Source organism: Talpa occidentalis, unplaced genomic scaffold, assembly GCF_014898055.3.
Source record: "Talpa occidentalis isolate TD23 unplaced genomic scaffold, MPIMG_talOcc4v2.1 talOcc4.11, whole genome shotgun sequence".
NCBI lineage: Eukaryota > Metazoa > Chordata > Mammalia > Eulipotyphla > Talpidae > Talpa > Talpa occidentalis.
Window position 1 is genome coordinate 23,289,506 of NW_023601104.1, and position 11,111 is coordinate 23,300,616.

Below are 11,111 nucleotides of genomic sequence, written 5' to 3' on the forward strand. Positions count from 1 at the left end.
ATTTGAAACCAGATCTCTTAACTTCAAATCCAGTGTGATTTATGGATATCAGAAATAACATGGACTTAGGAATCAGATAGACCTTTATTTTAATCCTGGCTCAATTTTATTAGCTATCTGATTTTATGAAGATTATTACCCTTCCCAGGCATCAATTTTCTTATCTTTGAAAGTGTGATAAAAATATCTACCTCCTAAGGATTAAATTCTACATACATAAAGTGATAAGCCGTAAGTACATAACACCAAGAAGTGCTCATACTTTTCATTCACTTTCTACTTCCTTAATTTCTGATGTTTATTTGACATTTACTTGTAGCATATATGAGAATCAGTAGTTTTTGATTGTCTTCTATTTAAAATTTCTCACTTGTAAGTTTTCTTGCATTGATGATGTTTTATCACATTACTCTCTTTCTAGATGGTAGGAAAGGAAATTTTTCTAATTAAAGGCACAGAATTCTAAAGAAAAATTATAAAAATGGTTTGGAAACTCATGTACATATTTACTTAACACCATTTCATATCTTTAAGAAGATTTTTGGAAACTTATTTAGAAAGCTGAAAAGTCCTTGAATACTAAGTGGCTTAACAGGAATTTTTTTAATGAGTTAAGTGTAAATGAATCAAAAACACACAAATTCTATTTTCTGTAAATAACACATGGTTTTGAAAACTGAAAATGTACTTGGATAAAAATGTTTCCTGTGTACTATTGAATTAAAACTCTTTAAAAATAAATTTCTCCAAAATGAGGTAAGTTCCATTTAGATGCTAGAATATTACAGTTGAACTTCTCTCTATACAGAAAAAAAAATATTGATCACATGATATATATTTTTTAAAGATTTATTTTATTTATGCATACAAGAGCTGGGGTATAGGCCAGAGGTGCAGGGGGTGAGAGGATTTACCAGAGACAGAGTTGGGGAGCAGAACAGGCAGCTCTGTTGAAATACACTGCTGAGGGGAGCAGCAGGCAAGACAAAAGGTCTGTTGCACCATGTGGGTAGCTCCCTGGCTGGGGATCGAACTCGTGCTGCAGTGGCTGTGGATAGCTTTGTAACACTGACACTTAATCCCTTGCACCACCAGGGAGGCCCAATATTTTTTATTTTGTTGAGACAAAATTACTTTAGGATGGTGTCCGAGGTTACATCTGATGAGACTTCTTGGGTATTTTCATTTTCACAATGGGTAGAATTAACAATTCTCTTTCTGAACAAAGAAATAGCAATTGTTTCATCAACCTAAATTGTTCACGTGGGAGCAACTTTACGGCCTCAGAACAGTAGGGTGGGAGTGACTGGACAGGTATGAGTGGACAGGTTTTGGAGAAATATGGCATAACAATTTTCTAAGAAGAGTCATTTATTTTGTCAGAAAAGCAAAATTTATCAGCTGAATTTTCATCAAGGTATTCAAGATATTAAAACCTTACACTAATGTTGTCAACTAATAGCAGTGTCTCCAAATTCTTTAGTTACACCATGCGTATGACTGACCCCCTCTTTCTTTCTTTCTTTTTTTTTTTTTTTAGAGATTTATTTATTTATACAAGCACTGGGTACAGTCAGAAGCACGGAAGGGTAAGAGAATTCACCAGAGCCAGAGCGGGGAACAGAACAGGCAGACTGATGAAATACACTGCTGAGGGGAGCAGGGGGCACAGCAGGAGAGGTCTGCGCGCCATGTGGGACCCTCGCTGGTGGCCGGGGATCGAACAAGGGCTCCAGAGGCTGCGGGCAGCCTCACAGCCCAGCGCTCAACTGCTCTGCCACCAGGGAGGCCCGACCCCCTCTCTTTCTAAGGAAATAGCTACCATCTTTGAAATTCAGGTGACACATATCACTATTCTGCTTTAAAATCATCCAGTTTCGGGCCACCCCTGGTGGCGCAGGTGGTTGAGCACAGAGCTGTGAAGCTGTCCACTGCCTCTGCAGTGCTGGTTCGATCCCGGCCAGCGAGGGTCCCACATGGCGTGGCAGACCTCTCCTGTCACGCCCGCTGCTCCCCTCAGCAGTGTATTTCGTTAGTCTGCCTGTCCTGTTCCCCGCTCTGTCTCTGATGAATCCTCTCACCCTCCCACATATCTGGCCTGTACCCCAGTTCTTGTATAAATAAATAAATCTTTAAAAAATAAATAGTACCATCCCGTTTCTTCTTTTGGTATTAAAAAGAATTTCCAATCATTTGAAATAGTGGATATTATAATTTGCAGTTCTCCTCTCTCCTAAGATGGTGAAATTAACTGCACTGTTAGTTGTAAAATAAAAATATGTAGATAAAATTCTTTTATAATAAAGCATATATTTGTACAGTGAAATGGACTCTAATATATGACCAAATAGACATTGATTAAAAGGACCAGATGCACTGGCATAAGGATAGACATATAACCCAGTGGAATAGAACTGAGAGTCCAGAAATAAACCCTCAACATTTACAGTCAATTGGTATTCAAAAGTGTATTCACTGGGGAAAGAATATTCAATGGGGAAAGAATAATCTTTTCAAAAAATCATGCTGAGAAAACTGAATATCTACACCCAAAAGAATAAATTTGGACCCCTACCTTATACTGTATATGAAATTTAACTCAAAATAGGTCAAAGACCTAAATGAATCAAAGACCAATTCAAATGAAAGCTAAACCAGAAAACTATTAGTGGAAACTAGGCATAAATCTGTATAACCTTAGATATGACAGTGATTTCTAGATATGATACCACAGGCATAAGCCATAGAAGAGAAAAAATAAATTGGACTTCATCAATATTAAAAACTTAGGTGCTTCAATTTGCAGCAACATGGATGGAGCTGGAAGAGATCATGCTCAGCGAAATAAGCCACAAAGAAAAAGAAAAATAACGGATGGTCTCACTCATAGCAGGAATCTAGAAAACCTAAATAAGGGACAAGGAAAAAGAATAACTATAAGAAAGAAAAAAATCACAATCAACAAACAACTATAAACCAGAGACACACTATGGGGGCGGGGGAGAGGAGGGATTGGGGTCAAAATAAGGAGGGTGCAATTGTATGGGGAACATAAAAATATAAAAAAAAGATAAACAAAAAATAAATCAAGAAAAAAAGAAAAAAAAACTTAGGTGTTTCAAAGGACACCATCAATAAGTGAAAACCTACAGAATGGGAGGAAATTTTGCAAATCATCTAATAAAATACATAAAAAACCAACAGACTCAATAATAAGAAGACAAAATACCCAACTTAAAAATTGGCAAAGAACATAATAAACTTTTCTCAAAAATGGTATAGAAAAGACCAATAAGCACATTAAAAGAAAATCGTTGTCACCAGGGAAAGTCAAATCAAAACCACAATGTGATATGACTTTAACCAAAAATACAGATAATAACAAATGTTGGCAAGGATATAGATATATTAGAACCTTCTAATATATCTAACAGAAATAGAAATGCAAAATGTTGTGTATCTTCTTTGGGAAATAATCTGATTATTATTTTAGAAGTTTAAACATAGAGTTACCACATGTTCCTTGAGTCCACCACTGAATATATACCCAAGAGAAATGAAAACATGTCCACATAAACACTTTGTACATGAAAGTTGACAGCAGTATTAGTCATTATAAGCAAAATACAGAAACAACCTAAGTGTCAACTAGTAGAATGGATAAAAAAATGTGTTACACACACACACACACACACAGGAACATTATTTAATAAGAATAAATGAAGTACTGATACATGCTTACAACATAGATGAACCCTGAAAATATCATGCTATGTGAAAGAAGCCAGTCACAAAATGTCACATTTTGTGATTTTATTTATATGAACTGTCTATAATAGGCAAACTCATAGAAATAGAAAATAGGGCCTCCCTGGTGGCACAGGGGTTAAAGACAAGCTATCAAGCTATCAAGCTATCGCCAGCCACAACAGCACAAGTTCGATCCCCTGCTGGCCAGATCTCTTCTGCCTCACCCCACTCTCTCTGGTGAATCCTGTCACCCCCCGCACCTCTGGCTTACACCCTAGTTCTTGTATGCAAAAATAAATATTTTTTAAAAGAAATAGAAATAGAAAATATAGTACCTACCTAGAGCTGGGAGAGTTGAGGAAAAGTGGGAGAGTGGAGAGTGCTAAACAAGACAGGGTTTCTTTGGGAGGTGATAAAAAATATTCAGAAACGGATTGTGTTGATGGATATACAGTTTTGTATATTTTGTATATACTAAAGACTACTGAATTGTAACTTTAATGGGTAAATTGTGTGGTATATGAATTATATATCAATAAGACTCTTTTGTTCCCTAAAAGGACCAGAAACAACTGATAAATAGGAATGTTGGGTAATTTTTTACTTGTAAAATATCTTCAGGTAATTTATACCTGAAGTACTTTATTTGCACACTAAATTTCACGTTAAAGGGGTTTGAGAGAAAGAAGATAGACAATCTGTAAAGGTCTGTCTGTTACAGTCTTTTCTCCCTTTTCTATTTTCCAGATATTTATCAGCACACTGGTTAGAATATAAACCTAATTTAACCATTAATTATATGTTAAGTCATCTGACATATATTTCCTTTTTCCTAGCATATGCCAGGTTTTTGGTACTAGAGGTGCAGTGTTGAATAAGACAAATTTCCTGCTATCAGCATATATTCAAGTAAGGGGAAATGAATGGGTTGGCAAGAAGAAAGCTCCCTTTAAGGAAATGACATTTGAACAGATACCTGGATAACAAAAATGTGAAGGAAGTGACTATCAAGTAGGGAAATGCAGAGCATAAAGGCCCTGAGTTGAGAGGAAGTTTGGTACAATATTGAATGGTGGTTCTCCAATTCGAGTATGCACTGAAAACAACTGGAGAACTTGTTAATGCAGATTGCTGGCTCCACACAGAAGGTCTTATTAAGTAAACTAGTATGGACCCAAAAATTTGCATTCTTACCAAGTTCCCAAGATATTCTGAGGTTGCTGAGAATTACTGTGTTAGAGAAACAGGAAAGAAACTATTGTGGCTGGAGAAATTTGAGTAACTGGGAGAACGATTTACAGTAGTGTGCCCAAGCCAGCTTATACCAGCTCAAAGAGCCAAAAAGTACGTCTCTTCTCAACATCATATTCACTGATGTCCCATTTTTAGATTGACCATGGTGGGAGTATTTATACCTTGGAAACTGGCAAATGCAGCAAATCAAGGATGCCATACCAGAGGTAAGGATCAAAGAGGTAGGCAGTGGAGGACTTGGAGAGTCTTTTATTCCATGACAAGGAATTTGGACTTAAGTATAAAGGCAGTGGGACGCCTTTGTAGAGTTGTGAACAAAGGAGATATGAGATCTGATTAAGTGTAACATCCTGACTAGTGGGTGAAGTACAGATTATCATGGGTATGGTTGTACCCTCTAAATTCAGTCTCTTGGGCCTCCCTGGTGGCGCAGCGGTTGAGCGCTGGGTTGCGAAGCTGCCCGCAGCCTCTGCGGCGCCGGTTCGATCCCCGGCTGCTCCCCGGCCACCAGAGGAGGGTCCCACATGGCGAGCAGACCTCTCCTGCCGCCCGCTGCTCCCCTCAGCAGTGTACTTCGGTCCTTCTGCCTGTTCTGCTCCCCGCTCTGGCTGTGGTGAATTCTCTCACCCTCCCGCGCTTCTGACTGTACCCAGTGCTTGTATAAATAAATAAATAAATAAATAAATAAATAAATAAATAAATAAATAAATCTTTAAATCTTTAAAAAAGGAAAAAAAATCTTTAAAAAAAAAAATAAAAAAAAATAAATTCAGTCTCTTCTTGGGTACAATTAACTGTTCAGCTAAAGGCTACTTTCTCAGCCTTCCTTGCAGCTACATGTGGGTATATGCTTAAGGATACGCCAATAGAATGTAAATAAAATGTCGTGTGATTTCTGAATCACTGGATAAAGAAGAAATCCTTGCCTTAATTGTTGACTCTTTTCCCTTCTGGAAAGCCACAACCCAGAGATATTAGTGACCCAGTGTTGTCCATGCAAATGATGACAATGCTCAAGGACATAAAGAGAAGCAATGACTTAGAAGCAACCCTGGTCTCTAAATCACTGCAAAAGCAGTTTCCAACCAATTTGTGAAAGAGAAAGAAATGTTTTTCTTTTAGCAACAAGCAACAATATTACTGGGTCTCTTCCTTACAGTAGTTCTTACCCTAATAGCAGAAATTAGAGTGGAAGCAGGGGGTAAGGATTAGGAGTTAATAATATCAATAGCTCAGTCAAGAGATGATGGTGGTTTGAATTGGAGTATATGCCAACTGGGCCTACTTGCTCTCAGACCCATTCATTTTCCTTCCCTTCCTTTGCTGACTGGTCCCTGCATTCTGCATTTTCCAGATGACTTGTCAGTTGGCTTGTGGCTGAAGTTAGGCACTATTTGGATATGGGAGGGACTAGAGAAAGATTATTTTCTTTCTTTTTCCTTTTGTCTCTATTTCTGCTTCAGGCAACATTTCTGGCAGGAATGGAATGACTCCAGTGTGTGCCATATGACATCATAATGAGTCCAGCTTCATCTGCTTTAGCGTGACCTCTCCTCCTTTTATCTTCCCAGTTTATACATGGTGGCAGTTTCCTAATGCTGTTAATTTCTGAGTTACCTCATCATCCCATTTAGTTTCTCACTTCTCACATCACTTTTGTAACCAATTCCCTGCATCAAATCTTCTTTGTTTTAAACTTCTATTTTCTAGGTTAAGCCTGGACTAATAAGGGTGGTAGATTAGTGAGAAATGTTGGGGATCAGGGCATAGTTGGAGGTAGAAATGACGGAATTCACGAGGGATTTGATATGGGATATGAGGGAATTAAATTTCAAAAATGAACATTTCCCTGAAACCTCCCCACTAAACTACTTCTCAGTCTTCCCAGTCTCCAAAAAATTGCACCATCATTTGCCCAGTCTTGAAACAAAAATCCAGGCTTCATCCTTAATCCACTAGATTACTCACCCTGTCCATCACACCATTTTATCCCAGCTTTTGTGACGTGGGGATTTGTCTGGATTTATAAGAATCCACATACACCTCCTCACACCTGATCAAAACTTTAGACTGGAAAGAAAGCCAAATACAGACATTACTGCTGATTTCAAAAATCTAGTGAACTTCACAAAGATTGTGCTTTAAGAAAGAAATTGGATTCTGTATCTAGATTAGATAGCCTGACTTCTGTACTGTACCATTACCAAAATAGTTTCAGGGAGAGTAGGAAAGTATAATGACCTAGATTTTGCTATATCTGTTGGGAAACCAGAGCATTTTTAGATAGGCTGAGACATAGAAGCCAAAGCATGCTTGGGAGAGCCTAAGAAAGTGGAAAGTGATCACTGGTTACAAGGATTGATGCTCAGAAAACTATTTTCCTTTGATGGAGTAGTACTGAGGATAAAGACAATATATGGGAAGGAAAAAAGACTTCCTTATTCATTAACTCTGTGACTCTGGACAATTTAACCACTCTGTGCTGAGGTTTGCCAATCTATGAGGAACACAGAAAGCAATTCTTACCTTGTAGGATTGTTGTGGACTTAAATCATGAGAAAGGCCTTAGAATATGGCAACAGCATGCCTTTACGTTCATTTTTCTTCCCTTTCCTCTACTCCCATGTGGATCACATTGTAGGGTAAATGAACTACTGTTACTTAGTACACCCTCAGTTAATAACTGTTGATCTTCTACACATGTGTTCCCAGATCAAATGTCAGCTGTGGGTTTTTGTTTTTTGTTTTTTTTCCCCAAAGATTTATTTATTTATTTATACAAGTACTGGGTACAGTCAGAAGCGCGGGAGGGTGAGAAAATTCACCAGAGCCAGAGGGGAGAGCAGAGCAGGCAGAGTGACAAAATACACTGCTGAGGGAGGCAGCGGGCGGCAGGAGAGGTCTGCGCGCCATGTGGGACCCTCCCCGGTGGCCAGGGATCGAACCAGCGCTACAGAGGCTGCGGGCAGCTTCGCAACCCAGTGCTCAACCGCTGCACCACCGGGGAGGCCCTGTCAGCTATGGTTTGATTCATAGCTAAGATAAAATGTTTTCACTGCAGAAATTCATTACCAATTTGTTTAAACTTGTGGAGAAAATATTTGTGGCTAATGGAGTAGGGTACAAAAATTTAGGGAAGAAAGGCAAAATATGATTATATTTGTTAAGTGCAACACTAGCAGTTACAAATATAAGAAGTATGGCCTTATAAGCAGCTCTTCCCTCATGAATACCATATTTCATTTTTCTGGATCTACTGCATTATATTGAAAGTGTACTATAGAGAACTCATATTTACTTGCTTCCTATTTAAACAAGATTAATTAAAACGTCTCATAAATTTGATTTTTAAATATTCCTTATATAAAACCTTGGTTCTCCAATATATAAAGCCATTCTAGACAAAGTGTAATTGAAAAGGATAAGTAAAAATGATGAGGACATGGTGGTTTTATTTTATTTAATGTATTTTCTGACATCCTTTCAATTTAATAATAATAAGCATGCATGGGGCCTCCCCGGTGGCGCAGTGGTTGAGCGCTGGGTTGCGAAGCTGCCCGCAGCCTCTGCAAAGCCGGTTCGATCCCCGGCTGCTCCCCGGCCACTAGAGGAGGGTCCCACATGGCACGCAGACCTCTCCTGCTGCCCGCTGCTCCCCTCAGCAGTGTACTTTGGTCCTTCTGCCTGCTCTGCTCCTGCTCTGGCTCTGGTGAATTCTCTCACCCTCCCGCGCTTCTGACTGTACCCAGTGCTTGTATAAATAAATAAATGAATCTTTGCAAAAAAATAAATAAATGAAAGAATATACCTTTAAAAAAAATAAGCATGCATTAATTTTTCTTCCGCAAATAAATTAAGTTTCAAAATACCAAATACAGTTTTTGTATGATTGCTGGACTCTCTGCTCAAGAGTTGGCTTGTTCTTTCTGTTTATACCTAAAATAAAATGAAAATATTAAAATTAGCCACTTTTCCTCATAAACAGGTATAATGGTTAATTCAGTGCGTCAACTTGGCTAGGCCATAATACCTTACATTTGGTCAAAAACCAGTCTACTTGTCACTTCGAAGATTTTTTTTAGATTGAATTGACATTTAAATCAGTAGACTTTGAGTAAAACAGATTACTTTCCATAATGTGAGTCGGCCATATCCAGTCAATTGAAGGCCTTAAAAACAGAGAACTGACATTCCCCAAGGAAGAATTATGCTTCCAAGCTGCTTTCTCAGATTGTTTTCAGATTCCAGCTACCACATCAACTCTTCCTGAGGTCTTATCTTGCAGATTTTAGAGATACCAGTCCTATAGTCACATCATGAGTTTTTTTTCCTTAAAATAACTCTGTGTATGTGTGCGAGTATTATTCAATGCCATAAAATATGTATATAATATATATGCATGTGTGTGTTTTGTATTAGTCCCATTATCTGGGGGCATATGTCCAAGACCCCCAATGGATTCCTGAAGCCATGTATACTAATGCTATATTTCTATGCTTTGTCTTCTATATACATACCTATGACAAAGTTTAATTTATAAATTTGACAAGTAACACTAATAACAACTAATAATAGAACACCACCACCAATATGCTAAATACAAGTTTTATGAATATGGTCTCTCCCTCTCATTCTTTCTCAAAATGTCTTTTTTACATAATATTTTCATACTAGGTAACTAGAATGGATAAGGAGGGAATACTGTATGCATGTATAACATACATATTATATATAAATATTATGACACACATATATAGTAATACATATATAAAGTATATATATGTATATATACCTTATTTGTTCTGTTTTTCTGGAAAACCTTGAAATATTAAGTGGGAAATATTAAACCAAGCATCAGTATAGCAAAAAAAAATTTCTCAATGTTTTTAGACCTTGTAACAGTTGCTATTTTATCATTCATTTTCCATTGATTTTCTATATCAAAATGCTGTCACGTTTTTTTTCCTACAAGGACTATTGTCTCAAAAATTTAACATGAAAATTTTTTCATTTATTCTTTTAATTTTTAATGTCTCAATTGATATATAATTCACATGCCATTGAAGTCGCCCATTTAAAGTATATAATTCACTGATATTTAGTGTACTCAGAGTTGTGTAGTCATCACATCAGTCAATTTTAGAAAGTTTTCATTTTCCCAAAAAGAAATCTTGTATCCTTTTGCAACCACTCCCATCTGGCCTCCACTATTAAACCTTAAGTAACCACTAAAATCTATGGATTTGCCTATTATGAAATTCCATGTAATAATAATAGAAGCATAAAACATGTGAATGCTTTCTGACTGGCTTCTCTCACTCAGAATAAAACTTTCAAGGTTCATCCAATTTGTAACATCAATACTTCATTTCTTTTTATTGCCAAATGACATTCAATTGTATGGCTATACCACATTTTATTAATCCATCCCATCAGTTAATGGACATTTGGGTTGTTTCTACATTTTGATTATTTTCATTTTTCTTGATCTTAGTACTAAAATGTGATATGACTAAACGGTAGGCAAGGAGAAAAAAAGTTTTGAATACTGAAAAGTTAATTATATAAGTGATGACTGAGTTCTCAGAAAACAATAATCAGTATAGGTCTGCTTCCTATTAACTAATCATTTCTAAATCCATAATTATTAATGAAATGCCTTTCAAAATAGCTTCTTATTACAAGTATTGATGTTTAAGTGCTTCCGTTTATGGGACCAGAGAATGAAATGACTGTCTTGGCAGCATAGCCCCAGTTGTATATAAACCAAAGGATTAAGAGTACTTTGAGAAAGAGTAACAATGTATTCTGCTTGGCCTGGAAAATGATGTTAAATTTATATATAACGTATGGATGATTATATTATAACCACATGAGGGTTTCTATCAAAACAGCATTTCTGTTACGAGATCATTTCCAGTTCACAAAATGTATTTTTTACATTAGAATCATGCTGGGCTTATGTCAGATTGAATGTACATATTTCCCTGTCAACTTAATTTCAAAAATTCATTTCTAAAAATGAAATGAATAAAAATTTCAGACTTTGTGTAACAACTATCCATGCCAGTCTGTAGAGGAAAGCTTAGATTTAACCCAAACATTAC